We start from the raw sequence: 27,871 nt of genomic DNA, 5'->3' as shown, positions 1-27,871 counted from the left end.
GAGTGTATATTTGAGACGGGAATGTAGTTATTTTCAGAACGCATAAGCTGATATTTGAAGAAAAATGCCTGAATTTCCAAAATACATTTAAACCTGATATTTGAGTGATAAATCATATGGCATTGGGGAGACCTTTTACAAATGTTGTTACCTTGGTCCAAAGAGCGTTGCAGTTATGGCTGTTATGTATTATCCCGGTAGAAGCATTCCATATTGACAATTATTTTTACATTACTGCTGGCAACAATGTCTGATGCACTGAAGTGATCGCTGGTAGCAATCCTGCATATAATGCCAACCAATATAATCTTCTCTGGTATGGTCACTATGAGAACACTAATAATATAAGTAGCTCTCAGTGAGTTTCATTGAGAGTAAGTAGCTCTTATTACAGAAACAGTCGGAGACCCCTGTCCTAGAGCCTCCTGGTCAGACACCGTAAATGACTTACAAGACTGTTTCTACTTTATGATTCCATTTCTCTATACCTGCTAAATCTTCCTGTTCAGATATAAGAAATTAATTACTGGCCTGCTCCTAGCGTATGATATAATTTCTATACAACTCCTAAAGATTCCTGGTCTCACATTGTGGAGGAATTACTAGCCTGCTCCAAGGTTATTGTATCACTCTACACACTTCCTAAAAAATCCTAGTCTTGTATGGTAAATTAATTACAAGCCAGCTGTTAGTTTAAGATATCACTTCTATACATCTCCTAAAGATTCCAGGTCAGACATAATAAAAAAAATTACAAGACTGCTACTGGCTTTTCATGTCTCTTCTATAAACTTCCTAAAGGTTCCTGGTCAGACATCGTAAATACATGTTTATGATATCATTTAAACAACCTCTTAAATCTTCCGGGTCCGACATTGTAAACAAATTACCAGCGTACCCTTAGTTCATCTATAATTTCTATACTACTGAAGATTCCTGGTCAAACATTGTAACTTATTTACAGGTCTGTTCTTGGTTTACGATATAATTTTATACAACACCCAAATCTTTCTGGTACATACTCATCAGGCCTCATGGAATGTCCTCGCCAGATGCAAATAGTGGTTTATTCCACTGCTTAATTTGACCCAGTGGCTTCTGGTACTCAGCACCGGCACTTGCTGATCAACACTGGCACTTTTCATGAGCACCAGTTGGGACACATTTATGCCCCGAATCACAGGATGGTGAGCCGAGGCTGAGATTTGAACCTGGGTCCCCAGCTCCAAAGTCGGCAGCTCTAGCCATTAAACCACTTATTCTCTCAACTTTCATGGTTAGTAGTTGAGTCTATTGTAGGCGGCTCAAACAGGAGAAATGGGCTAGTGTAAGCTGCCTCCTGATGAGAGCCCCAGCACTTATCTTTTTACGAATAAACCACTGGTTTATTCAATGATTACTTCAATTATATGTCTAACATGATACATCTAATTCTAAGATCCGACCTCAGCACAATGGCATAGGAACCTATATTGCACCTAAAGGTTCATTCAAAAACTACTTGAAACAGGGAGCAAACCTTGTACCATTGCTTAGAACCATATTAACACTCCATTGTACACTGACCACAATGCTTTGTCTTATATGCCTCCATCCAAGTTTGAACAGTAAGGCCCTAATTTATGGAGATTTGGTGTAAGGCAGCGCAACAATTCACCTTGCTGCAATGTCCTTTGCCAAAGTGAAAGGGCAGGAATGCATTGTATTTATGCAAAATGGTGTATTACTGTCCTTTCTGCCTGTGCTGGTGCCATTTCGGCAACCTAGTGCCAACACAGGCACCCTTCTACCATGGTGCAAGGGTGCCTGTGTTGTCGACAGGATTGTTTCTGAGCACCTTCCTGCACAGAAACAATCCTAAGAGGAGTGTTCCTCTTTCTTTGTGTGCGGCAGAATGCAGCCCACATAGAAAGAGGAAAAAACAAGTAGAACTAAAGATATTTTTCCTCGTTTCGCCTCACCTTAGGAGGCATATGGATTAGGTGTTTCCCCAGGTTTAGATGATCTTGTAAATCTAGGGCAGCATCAAAATCCATAAGTGTTTTGTGGGAAAACCCACTGCAACGCCCATGGAATGCCTCCTGAGAGCAGAGTAAGGCAACACAGTGATTTGCGCTGCCTTGCCTTACTCCATATCTATGAGGCCATCCAAAGCCACGCAGGGTGACTTTGCGTGGCCTCATAAATATGAATTCGTAATTTACGCCACTGGAGCATCACAAAAAGTGATGCTCCGGCAGCGCAAGAGGATCGTAAATGCGCCATTATATTCGCAAAAATTAAAGCAAAGTATACTATCCTCTAAGAGGATGATGAACCTCGATCACATCAATATAAGCAATACATCAAAATGACTGCTCAATGGATTTACCATGATCTTGAGATGGGTGCACATTTAAATTTTTAGGGCTGGAAAGTTCAGTAGTAAGCATAACAGATAGAAGTCACGGGCTGCTAAGGTACTGGCCACGTCGATGTAATAGTCATGCTGATGAGATGATTGCCAAGGAAGTACCAATAGAAGCTCTGTTGTCTTGTATTTGAATGTTCAGGCAAAAACCTCAGCAGGCCTAGCTCTCCTGTAGATATATTCATAAATCAACTGTTGCATTGCATCTAGGCTATAAAATTGGCTCTTGTGAAGTCTCTCTTTTCTCATATACAGTGAAGAGGAGCATTGTTTTGTGATCAGGTCAACGCTTTTGACTCTCTTTGTCCTCATATTATGTCCATGAAGGGTAGTCATTCTACATGCCTACATAAGGTTGCGTGAGCCCAAAAGAGCTCCTCAGACCACCTACTGAACAACAGCAGCTCCTCCGTTATGGCGGAGGAGCGTCACCACCCTGCTGAAAGCCAGCAGAGGCAAAGACATTAATAAAAAGTTAATGAAACATTTTTATTATCATTTTATTTTGCATCCTGCAGGCTGCCTGCCAACTGAGCCGATGGAGAGGCAGGAACAGCCACAGTGACTGCAGCAAGTACCAGGGAGGAGGGGGAGTGTTGGGCACTGCTAAATGGGAATGGTGATTTGGCTGGCCCCAGAGGGCTGGCCAAACCGTCATGCGCACTTACCCTTTCTCCACCTAGCTGTGTTGTACAACTGGGTGGAGAAACCAACACATGATCCCAGTCAATGTCTGAGTGCTGAACTGAGGCGCTCAGACCAATCCCAGTGCTGCTCACATGCTGGGAATAGCATTCCCAGCATGTGATCAGCGCTGAAATTGGGAGCTGGGAGCATGCGCAGTGTGTGCAGCAGTGTGTGCAGCAGTTCCTGGTGAGGATCAGGAGGAAGGCGTCGACCGTCAGAGCAGGTAAGTGCTTTATATCTTTTTTTATTCTGTATTTTTTTTGTGTTGCCCCCCTACCCGCGTCTCACCACTTCATAGTACTAGCAGCCGCTACTGCTATTGATCCTGAGAGCACTACCCTATTTGGAAACAATGGGAAAGAAGCAGGAGCTTTAGTAAGGTTTCAGCAGTGGGTCCAACGAAGCAAACCTACTGAGCGTGTTGCATTGAAAATCACAATGAGAGATCAAACATATAAGTATGGGAGGGGGCGCTAGAGGGTGCCAGGCAAGATGGCCGCACATTAGTGCAGCTCCACCCGGCTGATTGTTCATCCGCCCAGTATCTGCATCAAAATCACACATCAACAACGGAAAAACGATCGCACTGTAGGGCACGACACCCCTGCCTCTGGTGAGGACCTCGCCGATATCAGGGGGCCACCGCTGTACTGGATTTTGGCGAAGAACAGCCCTTCTAAGCGGCAAACAACATAGCGGCCGCCATCGCCCAGAATTAATTCAGCCGGCTGGCCGAGGTACGTGAGGCCGGAGACAAGCTGTAGCCGCGTGGAGTTGCCGGGAGGGCTGCCGGACTGCGTTTGCAGCGGCTGCCTTACTGCGATATACAGGTGTCGGTGGGAGGGGAGAGGACCCGGCTGGGGCCCACGCCAGGCTATTGCTGGAGCACATTTGTGATCGGTGGTGCTCGTCCCGTGCCTAATCCACATTGGTGAGATGCTGGTGGACCCGATGGCAATGACTGGCTGCTGGTGACGACGCTGGTCGGATTGAGAGGCAGGCCCCGGGTGCTTGACTGTCCAGCGGGGTGGCACCCCACGGGTAGCTGACACACCGGCCCCAACATCAGGAGTACGGCAAGACGGTGCTGAGCTGCCGCTGAACCCCCGGAGAGTTTGGATCATCGCCCTGGAGGTCACGGGCGCCTGCTGCGGACTGTGGTGAGTGGGATGTGGCCTCACTCTGGCCTATAGCTGGGCTTGGGGCCTTGCACTGCGAGCTGCGGCCTGCTTGGGGCATGGGTGGCGGAAAGGGCCGCATCCCCTTGGGCACCTGCGGAGGGGGCCTGTACTGGCAAACTAGGGTAACCAGCCCACATCGGCGGTGCACTCCCCTTGCTCTACCGACTACGGGGCTGCGGCGGCTGCACTAAGGCACACGGCAATCGATCAGGCGGCCAACGCCGGCGCGGCTCTGCGGTTGGGATCTTCATCTTTCATGGATCAGCCGATCTGCATGGGGCACCCTCAGGCAAGGGCCTTCTATACATAAGCACTGGCAGTGGAGCGAAGATTGTGCCCACGAGCGGTGGCGCGGTGGAAGGGCCAATCCCATGGCAGGCCGAAGCCTGTAATGCTCCAGAGACCTGGGCACCCTGAGGGCCTGCTGCATAGAACCCTGGTGCCGCGATGCTACTTGATTGCTGGGACTAGTTTACAGCATAGGGCCTGGGGACCCCTGCAATACTGCTGCACCACATCACTGCCTGCTGTTGTAGACCCCACCTTGACTACTTAGTAACATGGGAAAAACGGACAGGACACAGCCTCGCCTCACGTTTGGGGTGCACAAAACTACTAAAGTGCATCAAAAAGTGGCCTATGACTCTGAAGCGGACACACAGGATGATGGCCCCTCCACGCTGTAGACGACACTAATCGCCATGCAGAAAAGTCTGCAAGCTATTGAAAGGAACATGTCGGCCATAAATCACAGACTTGACCATATGTCCTCTCAGCTAGAAAAGCAAAATGCACGCATGGGGGAGATAGAGCAGAGGGTTTCCACCAACAAGGATGTTCTCAGTGAGGTTGCGAGTAAGACGCACTACATGGAAAAGGTCCTGGCGCTTATCCAAGCAATAAATGAAGATTTAGAGGCCCGCTCCCGCCACAATAACATAAGAATTACGGGCCTGCCAGAGTCCACCAATACTGGCAGGATGGAGACCTTCATTAAGACTCTGATCAAGGATACCCTTGGCACGGAGCACATGTACACTATGGGGCCCGATTCACAGAACTAACTTAAGACAAAATCCTAAATTTACTAGTTTTGGTATTCACAGAAGTTAGGATTTTGTCTTAAGTTTGTCTTAAGACAAACTTAAGACAAACTTAAGATAGACTTAAGACAGACTTAAGACAGACTTAAGACAGACTTAAGACAAACTTAAGACAGACTTAAGACAGACTTAAGACAGACTTAAGTTAGGATTTTGTCTTAAGTTTGTCTTAAGTCTGTCTTAAGTCTGTCTTAAGTCTGTCTTAAGTCTGTCTTAAGTTTGTCTTAAGTTTGTCTTAAGTTTGTCTTAAGTCTGTCTTAAGTCTGTCTTAAGTTTGTCTTAAATCAAACTTAAGACAAAATCCTAACTTCTGTGAATGCCAAAAGTAGTAAGTTTAGGATTTTGTCTTAAGTTAGTTCTGTGAATCGGCCCCTTTGTTTATAGTCGAGCAGGCTTACCTCTCCCTGCCAGTCCCGGGCGCTCCACCTCGCCCTGTTATAGCCCGGCTATTAAATTACCGGGACCGGGATGCTGTATTGAGACTCGCCAGGGAAAAGGGAACTATCACCCACCAGGGGAAATCGCTGTCTTTCTTCCCGGACTTCACTGTTGCCGTTCAGTGGCACGTCGGGAGTTTGGCGCTGTAAAGAAACTCCTGCAATCCGAGAGCATCCCTTACGCCATGCTGTACCTTGCTCGTCTACGGATAGGTCCAGAGGGAAATGTCAAACTTTTTACCACCCCCAAGGCAGCAATGGAGCATGTGAAAAAACAGAGGAGACGACGCCGCGAGACCTGGGCAGAGTAGGATGAGGAGGAGCAGTAACTGTACGAGCCGCAACTAATTATGTTGTTGTTGAAGTGCTGTACTGGGGGTCCTGTCGAGTTACACAGTAGTATTATTGGTCCCTGCCCAATCTGTACACTTGGCCCTGCCCGGACGGCCGGTGACATATGTCTTTCCCAGTGGTTTAACAGGCTAGAGTTAATTGTCGGAAACAAAGGACCATGGTGCGTCATAATACAGTATGTGTTATTTTATCATTGAACCTGGCACTGGCTAGCGGAGGGGCGATAAGCTGAATCTCCTGGCTTATTCTACTACTTGCGGGTGCTGCCCCAAACTTATGTATAACTCTGCATGATTATACACAGTAGACTGATTGCTGTGGTGCTGGTCCTCTGGAGCCCAATGCGCTGGATAAGATGTGTTGACCCATATGTTTCTGTATCATGCAAAGTAATTGGACCTGATCAGCCACCTCCTACTTAGTGGGAGGCTAGTAGCTCTCTGGTGTTCCCCGTATGGGAGTACCCCACATGCAATATAATTTTTGTTCTGGGTGTGGGGAATCGTTTACTCAGGGAGGAGATGGCTTTGGCAAGTTGGGGCCGCTGAAGTGGGTGGGAAGTCGGGGACTGTTTTGCATACATTAGGATGGTTTTGGCAAGTTGGGCATGCCAAAGTGGGTGGGGGGATGGGGGCGGGTAGGTTGGAGGGTGTCGGCACTTGTTAACTGTACCATATATGAACCTGGGAGAAATGTTCTAAGGGTCAGATCTCAAATCGGTATATCTTGGATGGATCACATGACACATGGGTAGTGAGTTCAGATTTTTAACCTAGAATGTGCGCGGCCTCAATAGGCCACAGAAAATTCGTACTGTATTAGCGTCCCTGGATAGGTGGAATGTTCAGGTGGCATTATTGCAGGAGACGCATTTGACTCCGCTGTCTGAGAAGAATGTGGGCGTCCGGTGGACGGACGTTAGAATGACCTCTTCTTATTCATCCTATTCCCGGGGGGTGATGATTCTTGTTAAGAGAGGCCCACCCTTCCAGGTCCATGGCACGGACAGGGATGAGCAAGGTCGGCTGGGCATTGTGCATGGTACGCTTGGTGGCACGAGTGTTCTCTTGGTGAACGTATATGGTCCAAATGTGGATGATTCCTCATTTTTTCCGGAAGTCTGGCGTAGGGTATCTGCCTTCCCAAGTGCTGAAATTATTTGGGGAGGGGATTTTAATACGTGCCTGGACATCAAAAAGGATAGGGAGGGAAGCGGGGCTCTGCGACATAGACTGTCCATTGATACCCTTGTGGGGCTCCTGGATGCCGGGTATGTGCATGATGTCTGGCGCTTGAGGCACCCTGGGGCCAGAGAGAGCACTTTTATCTCTACCGTGCACAGTTCTTGGTCCCGTCTGGACTTTTGGCTGTTGTCTGAGGCGGTCTGCACGTGGGCTGTGGACATTAAACATTTGGCTAAAACCCTTTCTGATCACTCTCCTGTTCTGCTTGCACTGCATGTCCCGGGTGGTGGGAAGTCCCCATTTGCGTGGAGATTGCAACTGTCCTCTTTTTCAGAGCCGGTTTTTAAGCACACGGTTGGAGAAGCCATTCATAATGAATTCCGGGAAAATGCAGGCACTGTGGACAGCGCGCAGGGTTCTCTGGGAGGCGTTTAAGGTGAATATTCGGGGGGTTTGTATCGGAGCACAGGCCGGGGTTCTCAAAGATCTGCGCCGCAGAATTAGGAAGCTCGCAGAGGACATAGCTGCTCTGAAGCGCGACTATGTTTGTTGCCCCGCCACTGAAAAATTGCCTGCAATCCGGGAGCTAGTGTTGGAACATAACGAGATAGTCGCCCAGGAAATGGTACATAGATCACGGCGGTGCACTGCTCGATATTACGGGGAGGGGGGGTCAGCCCAGCTGCTCGCTAGCGTAGAAATTGGCGGCGCCTCGCAGCCAGGCCTATATTACCGAGCTGGTGGACGAGGAGGGAGAGGTGCACTTCGGTAACACGGACATTAGTGGGGTGGTCTTAGATTTTTACTCAAAACTATATGGGGAACGTGATCAGCCACCCATTTCGGAATATCTCACAGTGCTGTTTGACGTAGATGACGTGAAGCAGGCAATCATGTCCCTCTCTACTTGCAAAGCGGCGGGCCTTGATGGCCTCCCTAGCGAGTTCTATAAGGCTTATGCCGATGATTTGGCACCGTGGATGCTGGAGGTATTTGCTAAGGCGTATGAATCTGGAAAGGTGCCTCCCTCCCTTACCGAAGCATTAATCGTAATGCTTTTGAAGCCTGATAAGGCGGCGAATGTCTGTAATTCCTATAAACCCCTCTCTATTATTAATATAGATGCCAAAATTTTGGCAAAAATGATTGCCACCAGGCTCCAGCCCATGGTCCCTAAATTGGTCCTGCCGGACCAGTCGGGCTTCGTGCCCTCCAGATCCACAACACACAACCTCCGCACTATTTTTTCCACATTGCATTATTTCTATCGGGATGTTCAAGCGGTGCCTGTGCTGCTCGATGCAGCGAAGGCGTTTGACTCCCTTCAGTGGAAGTACATGTTCACTGTCTTGCTGCGAATGGGCTTACCTCCATTCTTCTTAAAATGGGTTTGCCTCCTATATGATGCAACGGTGGTACGGATTCATGTTAATGGCTGGGTATCTGAGGATTTCCCCATCAAACGCGGTACGCGGCAGGGATGCCCACTGTCGCCAATGCTTTTTGCGCTGGCATTGGAACCCTTGGCATGTAAGCTGCATCAGCGACATGCCCAGGCGGCGTTGCGGTTACGTCAGCGACCCTTAATGGTGTCATTATATGCTGACGATATGATGCTCTATGTGCGCGAGCCCGCCACATACTTGCAGGAACTACTGAGAGAGTATGTCAGGTTTGAGCGCTTTTCGGGACTAGGCATCAACTGGGCTAAATCTACTGCGTTGCCGCTAACCGCCGGTACCAAGGTGATTGAGATAGATTTCCCCCTGCAATGGTCACACGACCTGGTGAAATACTTGGGCATATGGCTGCATAGAGACCCTGAGGTAGTCATTTCTGCTAATTACAGCCGCGCCGTCAATAAGATTACGGACCAGGCTACACGCTGGGCTAAGCTACCTCTCTCACTTGCGGATCGCGTTGCGGTCATAAAAATTACATTTTTTACCCAGACTGCTGTATTGTTTATAGACATCCCTATCCAATTGAACGTTGCACTATTCAACACGTTACAGTTGGCGCTGTTCGCGTTCGTTTGGGGAGATGGGAAGCCCCAGTGTAGCTGGAAGGTGCGGACGCTTGCGATCGAGCGAGGTGGATTTGAGGCCCCAGATTTACATCTCTATTACTTATGTGCTCAGGTGCAGTTTGCATACTCCTGGTATTTTCCTCAGAGGTTTCAACCACACATGGCCATTGAGGCGGATTCTGTCCGTCCGGTGCTCCTGGCTGTAGCTGCCCTGATGGGAGGAGGGGGGGACCACGGGTTGAAATCAGCCCGGTTCATTGCACGGCATGGGCGTGGAATGCATTTGCTAAGAGGGCAGGGTGGACTACCTCTATGCCCCCAAATTGCCGCTCACGGCGCATCCTGATATATCAGCTGCATGGGAAAAAGCAGCCTTGCAAGCGCTGGGTAAGGTGGGGATTACTCGCCTTGTGGATTTGTACAATCAGGGCCAGTTCCGGGAGCTTTTGGATTTGCAGAGTCGCCATGGCGCAGGCCTGATGCTGGGAATCACCTATGTGCAGGTGCGACAAGCAATCCGTGATATCTACCCAGAATTCCTGGCCGAACCACATACTCTGTGGGCACTGCAGATGGTGCTAGCTGGGGAGGAGCGCAGGGGCCTGGTCACAAAATTATACAATGCATCTCTTAGGGAGAATGAACTAGCGGAGTCCCCCTCTTATACCAAATGGGTGGCAGTAGTGGGTACCTCCATGTCATTGGCTGAATGGAAATTTTGCTGGGCATTGACTTTACTACTAACGGTGAACTGTAATCTCCGAAAAATCAATTTCAAATACCTACATCAACTCTATAATACCCCGCTTCAGTTGCGCCGTTTCAGACTACGGGCAAGTGTGGGCTGTGTGGGTTGTGGACAGGATGACACAGATTTCCTGCACTTGGCCTGGAACTGTGTAGGTATCTCCAATTTTTGGGCAAAGTACACGCAAGTACTCACGGATGTTGTGATGGAGCCTGTTGCATGTTTGCCTGCCGTATGTCTGCTGGGCTGGGTACAAAAGCTTAAACCATGTAACAGGCGACTCGTAGCCATTTCCACGTTGTTTGGTAAGTGAGCTGTAGTGCAGAGGTGGGGGGCTAAAGCCGTTCCAACAGTGAACCAGTGGATACGGGACTTAATGTATTGTACGGATCAATTGGACACTTACGCGGAGGAATTACCTGAGGCCTCTCGCCCCAAGGATTTCTGGGCTCCCCATACGGGGTACTTACTTGGAAAGCCAGACTTATGCTGAGATACTGTAAGAAGTGCTAGGCTGTATATGGGGGCGCAGGGACTGTTAGAAAATATTGCTGCATGTCACTCTGAAGGGTTACCCGAGTTTTATTGAAATGCTATTCATAGTGCCGAGGATGGGGGGGGGGGGGAAGTGGGTGGAGGGATTGTTTATTGTGGGTTAAGTTCTGTAACTGCAAAACGGCTTATATTGATATCCTGTGACGGAAAAACAAAAGTGAAATGCTGAGCCCCATGTCGGGGTGTCTTATGTGTTTACTGCCTACAAGCTGATCAATAAAGATATTTAAAAAAAACATATAAGTATGGAACATGGGGCCATGGGCCTCCCCATAAACCTAATTGGTTGAGGACACCAGAAAGAGAAAAGGGACAAAACAAAGGTTGCTGTGTGGCTAAGAGATACCATTTAAAAACAAAATTATTACCCGCTACACCTCTCTTTATTTGATAAATATTTTGGACTCCAATCTCTGGGTGATGAAATATAAACAACGTATCTTTGGCTGCTGTGATCATTCAGTAACGACCTAATGAGCAAGCAAAGAAGGTATCCTTCCTAAACAAACTGCTGTTCATTGACTAATACCATTTGGGCAGAAGACAAAAACAGAGGGTCAACAGACCTCCTGCCTAAAGACAGACTCATCATACAGAGAAATTGGGACGTCTTTTCAATTTGTCCATTTAATAGTCAGTCATAAAAGTTTATTCAGCTTAAAAAGCCATAAAAAGACACAGTGCAAACATATAAGATATGCAATTCTTTTTCATATGATACACCAATTCATTGAAAAATTGCATCGACTGCGTTAAAATAACCCAAAGTCAGCCCCGCAATCCAACCGAAGTAACAGTACCTCTTCCTAATGGTAAGTAACCCTCTAGTAAAACTAATAGCAGCATCGCAAATTGCGATGCAGGGCGCGCTACGAAATTCGTTTTATTTATTTAATTGTTTACTTACCTCCAATTATCCATATTCCGGTTTTTAGTACCCCCCACGCTGCCCCTCCCCCGCCCCGCCTTTCCGCCCCACGGAACACCCTCCACGGGCCACGGCTGGTCACAAGGGCAGGAGGGGAGCTTTTCAAACTAGCCCCCTTGAAATGGAAAGGCTAAAAGAAAATGCAATGTTCCTAAACAGAGCCTAGTTATATAAAATCTATATGGGCTGTTTTCTGTATAAGAAAGGCAACAATTAATCTCATAGCTAAGAGCTAAGGCGAGATAATTTGCCAGAGAGGTAAGTTGAGCGGCTTGTTGCCTATGCTTAAGCAGCGCCTGTTCAAAGAATGGCTGACTTTTTCTGGGTTCTCGGAGACCCGGAAATTCGAGCAGTGTCGTTGAAAAGCTCTTTGGCTCCCAAACGACTAAAAGTACACCTAAAGTACCCAAGCCAAGGTATGGACTCAGTATTATCCAGGGCCAGACAATCTTGGAGAATGTATTTGGAAAATTCGAATTCCATTGTTTGGGAGAGGAGTTGGCCTAACGGCTAGGGCGGTCGACCTCGAATCTGGGGAAACGGGTTCGAGTTTTGGCAATTACGCTGAACATCCTGTGATTTTGGGAAAATCCCTTAATCTCCTTGTGCCTTACAAAAATGAATGTGTCCTCATTTTATGCAACTGGTGCTATTTAAAGCGCTCTGATACCCAATACCTTCGGGTCAAGTTTGCGCTTTATAAAACTCTGTAAAAAGTGTTTGCCAAATGTGCAACCATGATAATAATGGTACCAAACCCGGGATGTCACCTACAAAATGTAGTCTCAATTCTGAATGACAAAAGAAGGTTAGCACTCCCTGCGGAATCATCAAAAGTCTTCCAAGGAAGCGGTTCTCTGCCATTTGGAGTCTAGAGCAATCACTGTACCTCCACACTCTAGCCTCGTATGTTGCAATTGAGAAGCACTTAGCTTTATATCAAGTAATCGATTCCCTCACTGGTCTGTGACCAAGCTTGGCAGCGAAATGAAAATAGCTTTCATGGTTTTATTTGTTTGTTGCACCTCAACACCAACAGGGGGTCCATTTAGTAATTTCTATACAACTCCTGAAGATTTCAGGTCAGACAAATGTATTACATGCCTGCTCCTAGATTACAATAGCATTTTTATACAATCCCGTCTTTCTGGTACATAACCACCAGTTCTCGAGAAATTTCTCTGGCCAGATGCAAAAGGGAAAACCAAAGGGAATGATGGACGGAGTGTTGAACATTGCAAGCACTCACCCCCAGTCAACTGATCTTGGTTTAATCCATCATCATTCTTTAGCTCACTCCGCCACCCCAGTTCAGACATGGCCGTATGCAAATCAGTCTGACCCTGTGCCAGATGCAAAAGGGGCTTTATTCAATAATATATCAGGCAAAACATCAGGGGCCAGATGCAAATAGCTTTATTTCGGTTGCAAGTGGCCTGATTAGCAGAATCAGGCCATTTGCGACCGCCAAAAAGCCTTTTTAATTTGCAAAACCCTATTTTGTCATTCGGTAACCTGAGTCAGTCAGCTGAAAATAGGAATTTAAATATAACAATATTATAAGTTTTTTGCCGCTGACTGACTGAGCCATGGAGTCTTGGGCAGGGTGGGGCCTGTCAAGCACGGCAGGGAGGAGTGGGTAGTGTGCACTGTAAAGTGTGCATGTCGGTTTGGCCGACCGTCTTAGGCAGGCCAAACCGACATACGCACTGAGGTTTCTCCAACCCGGCTGTGTTGCGCACCCAGGTAGGAGAAACGCCACAGGCACTAAGGCACTGTCTGAGTGGCAAACAAGGCTGCTCAGACCAATTCTGGTGCTGCTCAAAAGCTAAGAGAACAGCGTCTTGATTGGGTGGGGAGCTTGTGCTGGTGTCCCTGAGACTGCTGGGAACACCATCAGGAGTAAAGAGTAGCACCGACAGCAGGGCAGGTAAGGTTTTTTACTAAAGTATATCTCCCTACCCCCCCCCCACCACCACCCCTCTGGAGTTTTGTTGCGGCCACCACTGTCCTTTATTGTCCACCATTTGTATTTGGCTCTTAACAGTAGACACTGACACAATTCCAGACAGTTTCCTTTCGCTCCTACCTCATATATTGGTCAATCTAACTGCTGCTACTCAAATGTCAGTTTCTGCCACATTCCCCTCCCTGGCGTTTTACCCCTCACCCAGCTCTCTATGTCAGATTCACCTTCACTGTACATCAGATTTTCCTGCCCTGCCACCCCATGTCTTTTCACGCCACCCTTGCTTGACTAAAATGAAGTCTATGTCAGAACCTGTAGCTGCAGCCCCTCCCCATCTGATCCTCTCACTTCACTGTCAGTTTCATCGGCTCCCACCCTCCCCTTCTTCCATTCTTCTGCTGTAATCTCTAACAAAGTAAGCCATATAATTTACCCATAAAAGTGTCTCACTTAATTCTACCACATTAAATCTGACTAGGATCATACTTTCCAACGTAACACTTTTTACAGTTTCTAGGTACAAATCGAGTTGACATTGTGTCATGTTGCTGTTATTTGCATCGACTTGTGTAGTCAAGACCCTGAGGATCAAGTCGCCAAAAGTCGCCAAAAGCCAAAAAGTTTCCAACATTCAAAAATGGATTCCTGCAGCCAAACAAAGGTCCAAGAAAACAAAAACAGCTATGTTCTCGGTTTGGACTTCCATTGCTAAAGTAGGTCCTGTGGCCAGGGGTCTCTGTAGACAACTAAAGTTCCAAGAAGCAGATCAAACATGAAATGACCAAAGTACACTCGGTCTTCAGGAGAAGTCAGAACAGTCCTTCAGCAACAAATCTAGTCGCAATGTAATGGAGCATCCTCATTGAGCAGCTATTTATGAGCAGTTTTGTCAAAGCGAGGATCATGTAGGGCAACGAGGTGCCCTACTACCAGCAGAGAAACATTGCAGACCAAAAGAGATCTGAAATAGACCAGAAGAAGTTAGATAGTTAAATAAGGAAGAGAGGGGGCCAACAAGAAAATGTAACATGGACTGGTGAAGCGAGCATAACTATTTAAAGAGAGTGTTCAAGCTGAGGTGTTGCCATTAAATGCTCATAATTTTGTGATATTGGCTGCACATAAAAAAGCTTTGGCAAAGCCAATAGGTCTGGTTTGACGTTTTGAATACTGATTACAGTCTTTTTTTAAAGCCTGCTTCCCTGAATAAAGACAAAAAGATAGCATTCTGTACAGAATGCATCTATAAGATAAAGAATTTAATTTATGATGATTCAGTGTACTTCAGGGTACTTTATAAGAGACAGAATGATGCACCAAAAAGCCGAGAGCATGTTGTAAGATTGAAATACTTATCTAGGTGGAGCCAAAGTACACTCTATATATATTTAAAGGATTGGTAAATAAGGTTTTACAGAGAGCTGTACAGTCATGCCAGACCTAAATAGTCGTCTGGGAAATGCCTCTGCATTACAGCATCATCACTGAAGCCAGAAAGAGCACTTCTGCTCATCACACTGCCGGAATCAAACGAGCCACAGCGAGAAGTACACTTTTCAGCATGAATCATACCATTGTCTTTGTAAAAGGTAATGGAGAACATAATTGAAAACAATCTCGGAATAATGGGCAACAATTGCAGAACAGCTCTTACTCAGAGGAAAGCAGGCTGGCTCTCTATAAATCTAGACCCATGGTGCTGTAACATAATGCTCTTTTAGGGAGCATGCATAGAAAAATGAACGACTCAGATGTAACTGAAAGAATACATTATCCCATCGCTGGCCTAGGGGACATCAAGACAACGCGACATATCCTTTTCATGCTATTTCTCCTCCTATTTACTGGCATAGGTTTATTTTTAAGACAAATGCAGCTTTAACTGTTAAATATTCGTTTTCCCAAATAATTGAGCCGAATCAATATGGCGCCCCCGCCATGGATTTAGTCAAGTCAGTGCTTTTTTTTTTAACTCCTTTGCCTTATGCTCCTATGTACATTTTTCTCCAAAACAACTGTTTTCTCTAGGAAACCCCGTCAATTGTCTTCCCCAGCCAGTAATACTCTCTGAACATTCTTTGTGTATAGATTCAGCTTCAATTTTTTTACCTCTGAAATCATATGTTGGACAATATGATGTAAAATTTCACACCAGGACATAAATCTCAAAAACAGATCCACTATGCTGCCCGGGGCAACACTTTGCTTAAATCGACAAAGCACCCCACCTATACATTTTCCCTGATTGAAAGCACCGTCAAAACCATGGTCAACACACAATGGACTATGGCTGACCATAAAGATTGTACTCCACAAAATACCATGATCTCCTAATACTATGATATAATTTTCATCAAAGAAAAGCAGTAATAATAGGGCAAAGACAAATCAAAAGCCAACTTCCAAACAGAATAAGCTGGATGAGTTTTTCAAGTGAAGAACTTTTGGATTTGCTAGATCTTGCTCTCTGAAGAATTTGTCTCAGTTATATTTTACTCATCTCACTCAGGATACAAGTGGTATCACCAAGGCATGTGGTACAGTGTTTCTTTTAGCCTTATTCAACACCATAATGTGTGCTGCTATGGAAGAGGCTAATATTCATATGGTAAGATATACGCCTGCACCATCGCAACACACATGTTGGGAATGAATAAGGCTAAAAGAACGACTGGTTGCAGCTTAGAGATAATTGACATGGAATCGTATCTCTCTTGATGGTTGAAAAGGCTTCTTGATGAAATAGTCCTTGACTGAGTCTGCCTACAAATAAAAGAGAAAAGTCATCCAAAATGACAAGAGTGTGATATTTTGGCACAAGAGGATAAGTACTCTTTAGGTCTTGCCTAAGACAGTGCATGAACTGTCTGTTTTGAGACATGTTGTTAGCTTACAGGAAATTAGATCCAACCTCGTGCTTACCATTGGTTGGCTATATTGTCACTCTTATTTGCTTGCTTCTTATTTGTCAGCTTCCTCTTCTCGTGTTTGTCCCTCCCTGGGAGCATGGACCCATTTTTTGTGTCCTTCCACTGCTCCCTTTTCAGGTTCTACTTTTTCTTTTTGGTTAGGCACTCTGCAAGAATGTATGTGTTTTCAAGTTCTCTTCCTCATTTCCCTCTTTCTCCCCTGTGTGTTTATTTTCTTGTCCTCCCACCCTGAGTTGCAGTACTTGTTCCATCCTATCCACCCACCTTCCACTGCAGTTTTTGCTTCCCCACAACCCCTCCATTATTTGTGTGCTTCTCCACCTGTGCACGCCATCCTCGGTAGTCCATGTGCTTCCCCATCTCTTCGAACCCACCATTGTCCATTTACTTCTCCATCTCCTCGTGCCAAACCTCCGTTGTTCATGCACTTCCCTATGCCCGCCTGCTAACCCTCCTTTGGCTGTATATGTTCCCACCTTCCTGCCCGCACCCTCCATTGTTCATGTGCTTTCCCATTCATGCCTACCTGCTCCTTTTTCTCTGTGCACTTCCCCATTCCCTGCCCTTCGCTGGCCATGTGCTTCCCCATTGTTTTCTCTCTATTCTCCTTCTCTCACCCACTTGCATCATTCTCTCCAGCCCTCTCTCCCTCAAACCCATCGCACACACCACACCCAATCCACTTCTCCATTTTATTTTATTTTTAAAGTGAAGAACGCTAAATTAAAATACAAATCTTTCTTTTCTAATCCATCTTGGATTGCTAAATAAAAAGAAAAAATGCTTGCCTCATTTTGCAGGTGCGCGTCCCATGTTGACGTATGCCTACAAAATGAGGTGATTTTCAGCCATGCTGCATAAAAATCATTGCAAAAAGAACTATTGGGGTGACAAATGCAAATAGAACTATTGATGGACAGACTGCAGCACAATGTCATACATTCACCCCAGTACAGAGATCTGGGCCTAAATCCATCGTTTTTTTGCTCACCATGCCATTCCAGTTTGGACCCAGCCATATGCAAATCAGTCTTGACCCTGTGCCCAATGGGAACAGTCCAGTCCGAACTGCCAGGCCAGGTCCTCCCTGGACTGGAAACAAGAATCCTAGGACCGGTTTCGGGGTTTCACCCCTCTTCAGCCAGGATAGCTTGATTCCAATCCAGTGGCATGGAGAGCACGAGACTCACGTCTGAGCATACCTACCCCGCTCGGGGTGACAAATGCAAAAAGAACTATTGATGGACAGACTGCAGAACAATGTCATACATTCACCCCAGTACAGAGATCTGGGCCTAAATCCATCGTTTTTTTGCTCACCATGCCATTCCAGTTTGGACCCAGCCATATGCAAATCAGTCTTGACCCTGTGCCCAATGGGAACAGTCCACCCCGAACTGCCAGGCCAGGTCCTCCCTGGACTGGAACCAAGCGTCCTAGGACCAGTTTCGGGGTTTCATCCCTCTTCAGCCAGGATAGCTTGATTCCAGTGGCATGGAGAGCACGGGACTCACGTATGAGCATGCCTGCCCCGCTCGGGGTGACAAATGCAAAAAGAACTATTGATGGACAGACTGCAGAACAATGTCATACATTCACCCCAGTACAGAGATCTGGGCCTAAATCCATCGTTTTTTTGCTCACCATGCCATTCCAGTTTGGACCCAGCCATATGCAAATCAGTCTTGACCCTTTGTGTCTTTTGCATAAAATCATTGCCAAATCCAATAGGTCACACAGGTGAGACCTATTATCTTTGCTAATGCTTGTCATAAAAATATTTATACTGACTGCATTTCATCCACAGTTAGTATTTTAGTATTTTAGGAGACAGGACATTTTAGAGTTGGGTAAAAAAATCAGACAGGCCAAAAGTAGCTCTGAATCAAGGATGGTGTCAAGGAGAAGTGGCATCCAAAACTAGGGTGAAATGATTAAAAACGATAATAACTATATCAACATGCGTGCCCTATATGGGATTGTCTCCAATGATAGAATACCAGGTCAGACAGGATGAGGTAGGGACAGGTCTCAAAAATAAAGGAAAGGTCAAGATGGAAATCTCAATAAAGGTGACGAGCGTAAGTGTGTGTTTCACGTCACTAGCAATGTTCAGCGTTATTATGTGTGAAGCAGTATCTTCTTGACAGGCAGAGGTGTGTTACCATGAGAACTGTGGTATCTAGTGGTAGAACAGTAGAACTATTTATAAGAAAATAAGAATATATCAGATGCAGATAGTGTGTTGTAATGCAACTTTGAAATTCTTTAGGGACAAAGTTCACATATGTCTGTGCAAGCTGCCCCGTCCTTCCACACGTATTGGTTGTCCCCGAGAGTGTAGCAATATTTTTCTGGTATATTCAATTGAACCGCTAGGAGACTTAGGCTGTTGCTGGAAAAATGGGGTCCCCAAAAGGATCCTGCTTTAATTTTCTGAGGGGCTCTTTCGCCTTTAATCCCATACTGAAATAATGGTGGTGGCAAAGACTTCGAATTTTTGGGGGTACATTGAAACTGTACTCCATAGGTTAGGCCTGCTGGCCTCCAGGTAAAGTCCAGGAGCACTCTCTGAATGGGTCCATTCTTCTCTGCATGAGTATGTGGCAATCTGTGGATGTGTGTGTTATATTGTAGCCTTTAGAGCAGGCTCATGTTTCTTTAACAGTGGATGTGACTTTGTCAGAACAACCATGATGGTCTTCCCCACTCACTTCCTTCTTCCTCCTCACAGTCTGGGAGGAATCCAAGCAATGTCCCTGAAAGGGAATCAGTGGAACTTGTCCCGCAAATGCTCATTTACGAGTTCAAACAGCATACTGAGAAGTAGAGCACACCTCCTCTGTCCGGCAACAGAATACTTACATTTTGGATGTCTGGACTGTGACCATATACACACCCGACTTCTCCAGGGTGGGAAGAAACCGACAAGTATACAGTCAGCCGGAGCTGCATTGATCCTGACAAGTGTTTGAACCCATATTTGAATATGGCGGTCCACAGGTGGATGGCCCCACTAACACAAACCTATGAGAACTGTGTGATGTCTGCATCCTCAAGACTTGGACATCACTGATTCCCAATCATGGGCGCTTCCTCTTTTCACCCTGTGAAACTGCTGTCCAGGAGGAGACTCACAACCAAGACAAGAAGACCAGAGCTCCACGAAACATGAGCAGAAGAAATAGTCTGAACAACTGAGTAGTGACTGGTAGCCCTGCAACTCCTGTCCTTCAAGGGGGAGAGAAAGGTGGAAGAGGCGGCCAACAGCAACCTGATGAAAAATACATCACTGTGGCAGAGAAAGTTAAGAATGTCTACAGCAGAAAGATGGAGGATACATGTGCACTGTGTGTGTAGTAGGGAGGAGCATGAATGGGGGACCTGGCCGAAGCAGAAAAGGGTCAGCTATTGTTGAGTCAGAGGGCCAAGAAATGGCGAGTTTAGGCATGGCAAGGTTACTATTGCAAAGTACAAAAAAAAAATACATTTAAACATGGATCTGTAGTCCTGTGGTCTGTGAACCAGTTCATGCACCGTTGTACAGCCTAGTTCAGTGGAACACCACTTATAACAAACAATGGGCCAGTGTTACCATGCGATAATTCAGCACCATGGACAGTTCCGAAACTGTCCAGAGTGCTGAAAGCCTTATATATCTAAATATTTAGGTCTAGCTATCATACACGGCAACAGAACCGATTCCTGTGGGAGACTCCCGATGTTTGAAGCCAGAAAATGGCTTTATTTTCGCTGTCTCATGCATAAAATAGCCTCTGTTACAATAGAAGTCAGTGTGGAAAATACATTCCCCATTTTGTTTAGGGGGAAATCTCCCAATTTCCTCTTCTAAAACGTTGGCATGTATTGCATATGTGTCCTGGGGCTACTATGAAACGAAATCACAGGTTTCAAAATTTATAATGTATGCTAGGCAGATTCACTTCTGAGTTTATTCAAGAGGTCATGGCTCTGTTTTAGGCTGTTTTGTGAATGAAAACAGCCTGAATCAAGTCAAATAAAAGATGGGTAACGCCCAGTTAATCCAGTTTCCAATGTTATCTTTCCCCCAGAAGTGCTTTATCTATACTTGCCGACTCTACCTAGAAAGGTCTTCCTTTTAAATTGCATTCGCAATCCAATCAACTTCAATTTCGAAAACTTTAAAACCTATTTTCCTCCTTGTAATCTGACTTAAAATTCCGCGTTTGCTGTTGCACTTAGCGCCACAACACCTTCAGGGAAATACAAGCTCATAAATAAAACATAAAAAAATGGTATGGTCTCCTAGAAGGTACCTTGGAGTCTCGGGTGAGTATAAAGTGCAAAATAAAAATATTACCCCGTATAGGGCGAACAAGCATTTCATTTGTTGCCTGAAGTCATAGAAGGTCTAAGCTATTCGGAACACACACTTTGTTCAGTAGATTGCTCATTAGATGTTAAATAATCTCCAATAATAGTTCAAAAGGCCTCTTTAGTGCAATCAAAAGAGGTGACTAACAATTTTTCTGAAATTCCATGTACATGGGCCCACCAACATGACCACTCTAGGTTCTATCTTGCTGATATTAGATTGGCATTAGAATCACAACTCCATGCAAAGTAGAAATGTTTATATCTATTGTCTTTTGAGAGTCATTTATGACTAAAATTCTCTTTTTAGCGTTCGAATAACCTACCTCACAAACAGTAATTGACTTGCGTCTCATAAGTTGTAGTAACTTTTCAATCACATGCCAACGTTATCAATCTACTTAAAGATTTTAAATAGTTCTCTTGTTTCTGTATACCCTGGGCTCTCTAGTGAAATAACTCCTAGGCCAATTCTAATGGCGTTTTACTTGTTCAGGATGTATTAAATTCCAACGTCTGATATTAAAGTTTTTGTAATTAGGGTGATTCAGTGATTCAAGACATTTTTTATCTGATAAGAAAATGTGTGGTATGATCTTGTGTCATAAAATAAAGAAATGTCTGTGACAGCCATTTTGCCTGGCAATAACAATTTACTGCTCTCAAACTTCATATTATTCATTTGTAATGGTAATTATGCAGGAAGTTCTATTTAAAACATGATTAACATTTTTGCTTCTTCTGTGTCTAAGGTGCAGCACAGTGGCCTTGCTTAGATTTACGCTGCAATATATTATTTCCTCACACATAATTGCATTAATACTTTCTTGTTTGAGGTGCTATCCCTTTTTCTATAATTGGGATGTTCTATTATGTTATAATTAAGTACTACAATAAAGAATATATTACACACTATGGGGCCTATAAGGATGGCGGGCGGATCGCCCCCGCCGGGCCGGCAGTAGCCACCGCCAGCCCGGCAGGGGTGATCCGCCCGCCATCCATGGCAGAATGACCCCCCACCATATTAGGATGGCTGGGGGGTCCGCGGCGGATGGGAAGACCGTCCGCCACTTTTCTGCCCGTCGACGAGTCGACCAGGCAGAAAATGTGTATAATATGGTGGTGGTGTCTGCAAGACACCGCCAACCATATTATGATGATGGCGGAGATCAACCTTTCCATGGCGGCATTGCCGCCATGGAAAGGCATGCGTTTTTTGCATTTGGGGGCCCGTTGCTTGCCCCCAGGGTGTTGTGGGGTGGGGGGTGCACATGGGGGGTACCTATGGTACCACCCTGCATTTGCATGCACAAGGTGGCAGGCACCGCGCGGTGCCTGCCACGTTGTGCATGCAAATGCACTACATGCATTTTGTACATTGCGGCAGGTGCTGCTTACGCCACCGCCTGCCGCAATGTACAAAATGCGGGATGCACCAGTGCGGCGGGCGCATCCTGATCTGCATGGTGGGACCCCGCACCTATGGCGGGTGGTCCCTTTAGCCATTGCGGTGGCGGGCGGACTTTGTCCACCCGCCATCGTAATAGACCCCTCTGTGTTTTGGTGCTCACATGCCCTTCAATCCTAGATGTAAAAGAGGGAACACAAGCAGCCACACAAGAAAGGCAACTACTGAAACAATTTAAGGAATATCAAATTAATTTGAAATGGAATTTATATCAGTACAGTGGAATATACAAGGTAACCTTAGAGAAAGCTGGTGATGACCAGGAATAGACCAGCAAGTGGAAAGCAGAGAACAGCAACCGATTTATGAAAGACTAATAAAGGATGCCAAGAATGGTATATCACATAAATATTAACAGCAGTGGAGGCCACCGCCTAGCTAAAGTACTAAAGTGGTAGGGCGGCCACGGAGGCGGGGGGGGGAGAAATAATATAAAAGTAAAAGCTTTGCTCTGCTTCTGCTGACGGCCGCCTCGCTGCTACTCTCGTCGGGCCTGAAGAAGATGGGCCCTCAGGGCACAGGCTCCACACCCAAACCAGACGCTGCTCTCATAGCATGAAAGCATCACCCGGATTGGTCTGAGCTCAGACAGTGCATTGGAGCCTGTGGCTTTTATCCAACATGGCTGTGTAACACAGCTGGGTTGGAAAAACATAAGTGTGAATGTTTGTTTGGGCAGTCTAGGACACACACATGCACATGTACACTCCTCCTCCCTGACAAGCACGGCCCGTTCCACCCTATACTTATTGCTGGACTCAGACAGCATAAATAAAATGATAATACAATTGTGTTCTTATCATCTTATTTATCATCTGCTGACGCGGGCTGTTGGGCGACGCTCCTCCGCCATTACGGAGGAGCTGCCCTGGGTAACAGTTTACAGCACATTCTCAGGGTTTGACGTACAGAATTGGAGAAGACCCACATATGGGGTGTGCATGTCAAATGCTTATGTATGTATCTATGTATATTTGTATGTACTGGGATTTGTATAGCACATACCTAGCTAGGAAGCAACGGAGCACTGTACATGAGATAGGGAGTTGGACACTAGCGACAAGATCGCGTACATCAAGTGGGAAATTTCAAAAATGCTATTCACGCTTTAAGGCACAGGGAGATTAAGTGATTTTCCCAGAGTCACGCGATGTTGACCAAGCATTGCGACTGAGATTCGAACCTTATGCCAGAAAACGTCTACGCATTCAGAATTGACAAATTAGCTTGTTTCATCCACTGGAAATTATGTAATTATTACCAGATTGCATTAACAGGCAAGAATTGGGCTCCTTGTCCTTCAAGAATGATTGAAAACAAAGATGTGGTATAAAAATATGGGACATCTCAAACCCAACCAATAAAAATGCTTGTTGCCAGGAAACCAGAGTTGTAAAACAGAAACGAATAAATATGTCTATAATTATAGGCTTCTCAGCCCCTGTGTTTACTCTGTTCTATGCACAGAAACCTACAAATTGATGAAATACCAGAATAATCAACCTTAGATTAATAAAATGCGAAACAGCAACAGAAAAAAGACCCAGTCAAAGTAGGAGCGAGAGAATTAATCTTGAAAAAACATACAGGATAACTTAAACATGGTATGTATGTACATATGTATGTATATGGTATCTCTTTAACGTGAACCTAGCCAGAAGGCCGCGGAGTGGTACACATGGCTAAAGACGAGCATACAGTCAACGAGCAAGGGATGATGGGTCTGGATTGAGGAGAATTAATGCATTCTGATGTAGTGTCCTTCGAAGAGGTGAGTCTACAACTCTTTCCTAAAATGGAGCAGTGTTGGGGCAGTTCCGATGGATACGCTGATGTCAGTGGCGTAACGAAAGTTTAAGGCCCCCCCCTGCAATGTACACAGAGGGGCCCCCACTCCGCCTTTTATTCGGAGGCCTCAGACCGCAGTTCTGTTCTGAGGGGGCCCCCTGCATCTGGGGGGCCCCGCCGCACCGCGGGGGATGCGGGGGCCTGTGTTACGCCCCTGGCTGATGTTATTCCAGATCCTGGGTGTATAGATGAAACCCGAATAACTGACAACACAAAAACTCCTTAGAGAAATTGGCTGTGGCACAATGAAAATATTATGAAGTGCAGTGGGATTTAAATAGATTATTGCTGCTCATTACCCAAATATATTGAAACTCTTGAAAGAAGTTTTTAGCAAAATGGATTCTAACTCTTGAAAATTCCAAGTTTTTTGCTTTTTTTCACCTCTGGTGTTTGATCCTCTCTTGAATTGAGTCTCACACTATAAGCTGTGAACATGAGCTGGAACCTGTAATGCCCACCTTTCAATGTAAGGCCAGATGCCTGTGGGCCGTCAGGGTAAAGGGCTTTGAGTAGGTTGCAGGGGACATGTGTTGAGAAGCATGGGAACTATAGTTGTTGCGTGTGTGGATTATGGTGGGTTTGGTGTGTGCTGCGTTTCACTGTAGAGGGACAGGAATCAATTTTGAATCCTCTGTATGTGGATGGGCACAAGATGGAGGTTGGAGAGAGCTTGCCAGAGAGGGATGTAAATTGTAGAAATTGCTGACATATTTGGGAAGGGTCCTGGCTCCGGTGAAAGGAAGGAGGGAGCCACATGCTTCTTTGAAGTGCAGGGAGAGTCCCTGTCCCTTCCTTATTCATTCTTTCCCAAAAGGTGTAACTGCAGACAGTGCTGTGTACAAGCTGAGTGGGAGGTCCACTGTCACTCTCACACATTTGTTTTGGCTTTCAACGACAGGAAACTCTCCTCTTTCTGCTTAACTTTAGCCTAATGAGTCTGAAGATGATATACTAAAATGTCAGGTACTGCCTGAACCAGATCCAGGGAGGGATCTCTGGAATCCTCTTTGCTGTCAACCAAGATAGATACTGGGTTGAACCCAGGTCAGTGTGCTAGGATTCTTTCGCACCAGTGGCAGGGTCCACTCAGTAGGATGGGTGGGACATGCTTCAGCACCAGAGCTAAGTTTTTTGATTGCTAGCTTCATTATTAGGGGGGACAACATGGGCAAGATCTGTGCAAGGAGAGCTGTTGAATGAATGTTAATAGTAGGAGCTGCCAGCTGGAGAAAAGGGATTGCTGGACTGCATCTGCCAGAAGAGAAGCCCGCCTTGTCTGGTCATCAGCCCGGGTGCCCAGTGACTAAGAAGCTGTGCAATGGAATTGCGTTGCAGCTGGAGAAGCCACATCCGCATTGAGAAGAGGCTAAGCTCACTTTGGAATAGGGTTACATCAGCGTGGACTGCAGGAGGCCACTCTCTAGGAAGGTGACCACAGCTGTGCCGGAAGGGCAGACAGCTGAGATCCACCTCACGGATCCAGGGTTGTATCTTAGTCTGTTAGATTTGGGGGGGGGGGGGGTGGAACAGTGATTTCCCAACCATTACTGCCATTGAAATGGCAAAATGGATGACAGCAGTCTTAAATTTAAAAAGCTTCTCTGCACTAGATAAGAGCCATCCACCCCTTTCTTATTCTTGGCCTGTTTTGTGTGAGAGGGAAGAGAAGGGGTAGTTGTATGCAAGCTCTGAAAAGTTTAATAGAGAGTGTCTCTGTGCTATGAGGGCTGCTAATCCGACTGGAACCCCGACCACAGACACTGCTAGACTGGAGGCTCCAGGACCCAACTTCAAACAACAGAATCCATTTATTAGGGGGTGTCACAGCCCCTAACACTCTCCTGTAGCTACGCCCTTACATGGATCCCACCTAGCATCCCATGTGGAGAAGTGTGGCTCAATGATTAGAGCGGCAGACCCTCATGCAGAGGTCTAGCCCGGGACCAGGGTTCAATTCCCTGCCTCGGCGGGTCTAGGGCTCAAAAATTCCACGGACCTGATAATTCCCGCCTCGGTGCCTATTCCAATCATTGAGTCCCACTCTGCAACTCTGGGCAATAGCTTGCTTAATCTCCACAACGGCCCCCACAACGCTAAGGATGCCTGGCCTCCACCTTGGGGGTTCCCAGGAGTGGACGCCTCACAGGGAAAGCCAGGATGGGTTCCACAGCGGTATTCGTAGAAGCGCCTTGAGACCCTTGTGGGTGAGTAGTGCGCTATACAAGTATCAAATTTACATTTACATTTAGGCTAAATTGCAGCCAAAGCCCTACCAACTATGCACTCTGAAAGGCCGATATAAACGCAATATGAATTTGAGTACTTTGTTTCCTTGTCAGGGGTATGAAACAGTATATAATTTCTAAAATAAAGTTTGTAAATCGCTTTCGCTTTAGTAAACAAGGTTTTAATTTCCTGCACATCGTCACTCCACTGCCTGTCTTACACTACTTTTCAACTGTACTCTTGCTGCACACATGCACCAGCTCATCTGGCGCCATTCTTACCAGTTCCACAAGCTCTTGCCCATGTAGTCTCAACCTCTCGTCTTCTTCATCCCTAACTTCTGGTTCGTGTCCACTTTTGCCATAAGACTTCAACCTTATCTCCTGTTGAACTATATCAATCCAATCTGTATACAACACAATGCTAGTTTACACTTCCTATTCTGGCTCTCACACCACCACATCTTCTTCTGACACCAATGTTTTTTCTTAGATTCATTGCCTTTCCCTATTGTTGTTTTCATCTCACAGGTGGTTTATAGTTAGTTTTATTGTCCTGATGATGAGCTGCGGACTTTACACCCGCCTGCAGTCGAAACATTGTTTGGATCACAAGTAAACTTGCGAGTAGAGTAGAGAACATCATTGTGGGGGCCAAAGAAAAGTGAAAATTGTGAATAGACTTATCCTTTGGTATTGAACTATTGATCTAGCCACTTTATTCCCTCACTTATCTCAATGTTATTGTTTTTTTGATTGAGCACAACACATGCACGCGCACCTGAGTACTACATTGCATTATCTAGTGAGATGCATAATCTGTATGAAAAACGAATGCACCTTAATGCTTTATACCAGAACCTGATGAGGATATTTTTAGCTATCCTGATTAACTCATCTGCTTATAATTCCAATTGTTTAATTCAATTTCTATCACGCAGGATATTAATCATCATTTGTTCCAGGTAGACTATTGTTTTTCAAATGGTACCCACGCTCATTTCTGTGTAATATGAGCCCTATTTCCTGCAAACAACAGCAAAACCGAGGCACTGATTAGAGGGTCCCCACAAGAGATTTAAGAAGTGGAGCTTGTCTCTCTGAAGGTCCAGTCATGCTCCAGTGGCCTTTGAAAGGATGCAAGGACTCTGGAGTGCACGCTGTAGCTTTATTCAACTGCTATTTCTGTTCGGGGGAGTGTACAGTATGCTGCTTGCAGCTAGGCTCAGGTATGGACCACTGTTCCTGATGCAGTCATCCAGTGACGTCATAACCGCTCCATGGGCCCTAATACAAGCAAGGGAAATGGCCACCATACCTTCTGCTGGTTGGTGGCAGACAGCTGTAACTGGTTGCAGGGGCCCCTCAGGCCACCAGGCCCTACGTCACTGCATCTGCTGCACGACTGAAAACTACACCCTTGCCCTCAGCGCGTGTTGAAACAGTGTGAAAC

At 45.9% G+C, this 27,871-nt stretch overlaps 1 protein-coding gene across 1 annotated transcript in view; it reads right to left on the bottom strand.

Annotated features, from left to right (window-relative positions):
• SH3RF3 (SH3 domain containing ring finger 3) overlaps positions 1-27,871 on the bottom strand; it is a 1,248,419-nt gene that overhangs the window by 592,937 nt on the left and 627,611 nt on the right. The gene's annotated exons all lie outside the window — the stretch shown is intronic.

This window comes from Triturus cristatus, chromosome 8 (genome assembly GCF_964204655.1).
Source record: "Triturus cristatus chromosome 8, aTriCri1.1, whole genome shotgun sequence".
NCBI lineage: Eukaryota > Metazoa > Chordata > Amphibia > Caudata > Salamandridae > Triturus > Triturus cristatus.
Note: the sequence above shows the minus strand (reverse complement) of the source record. Positions and strands in the feature narration are given on the sequence as shown.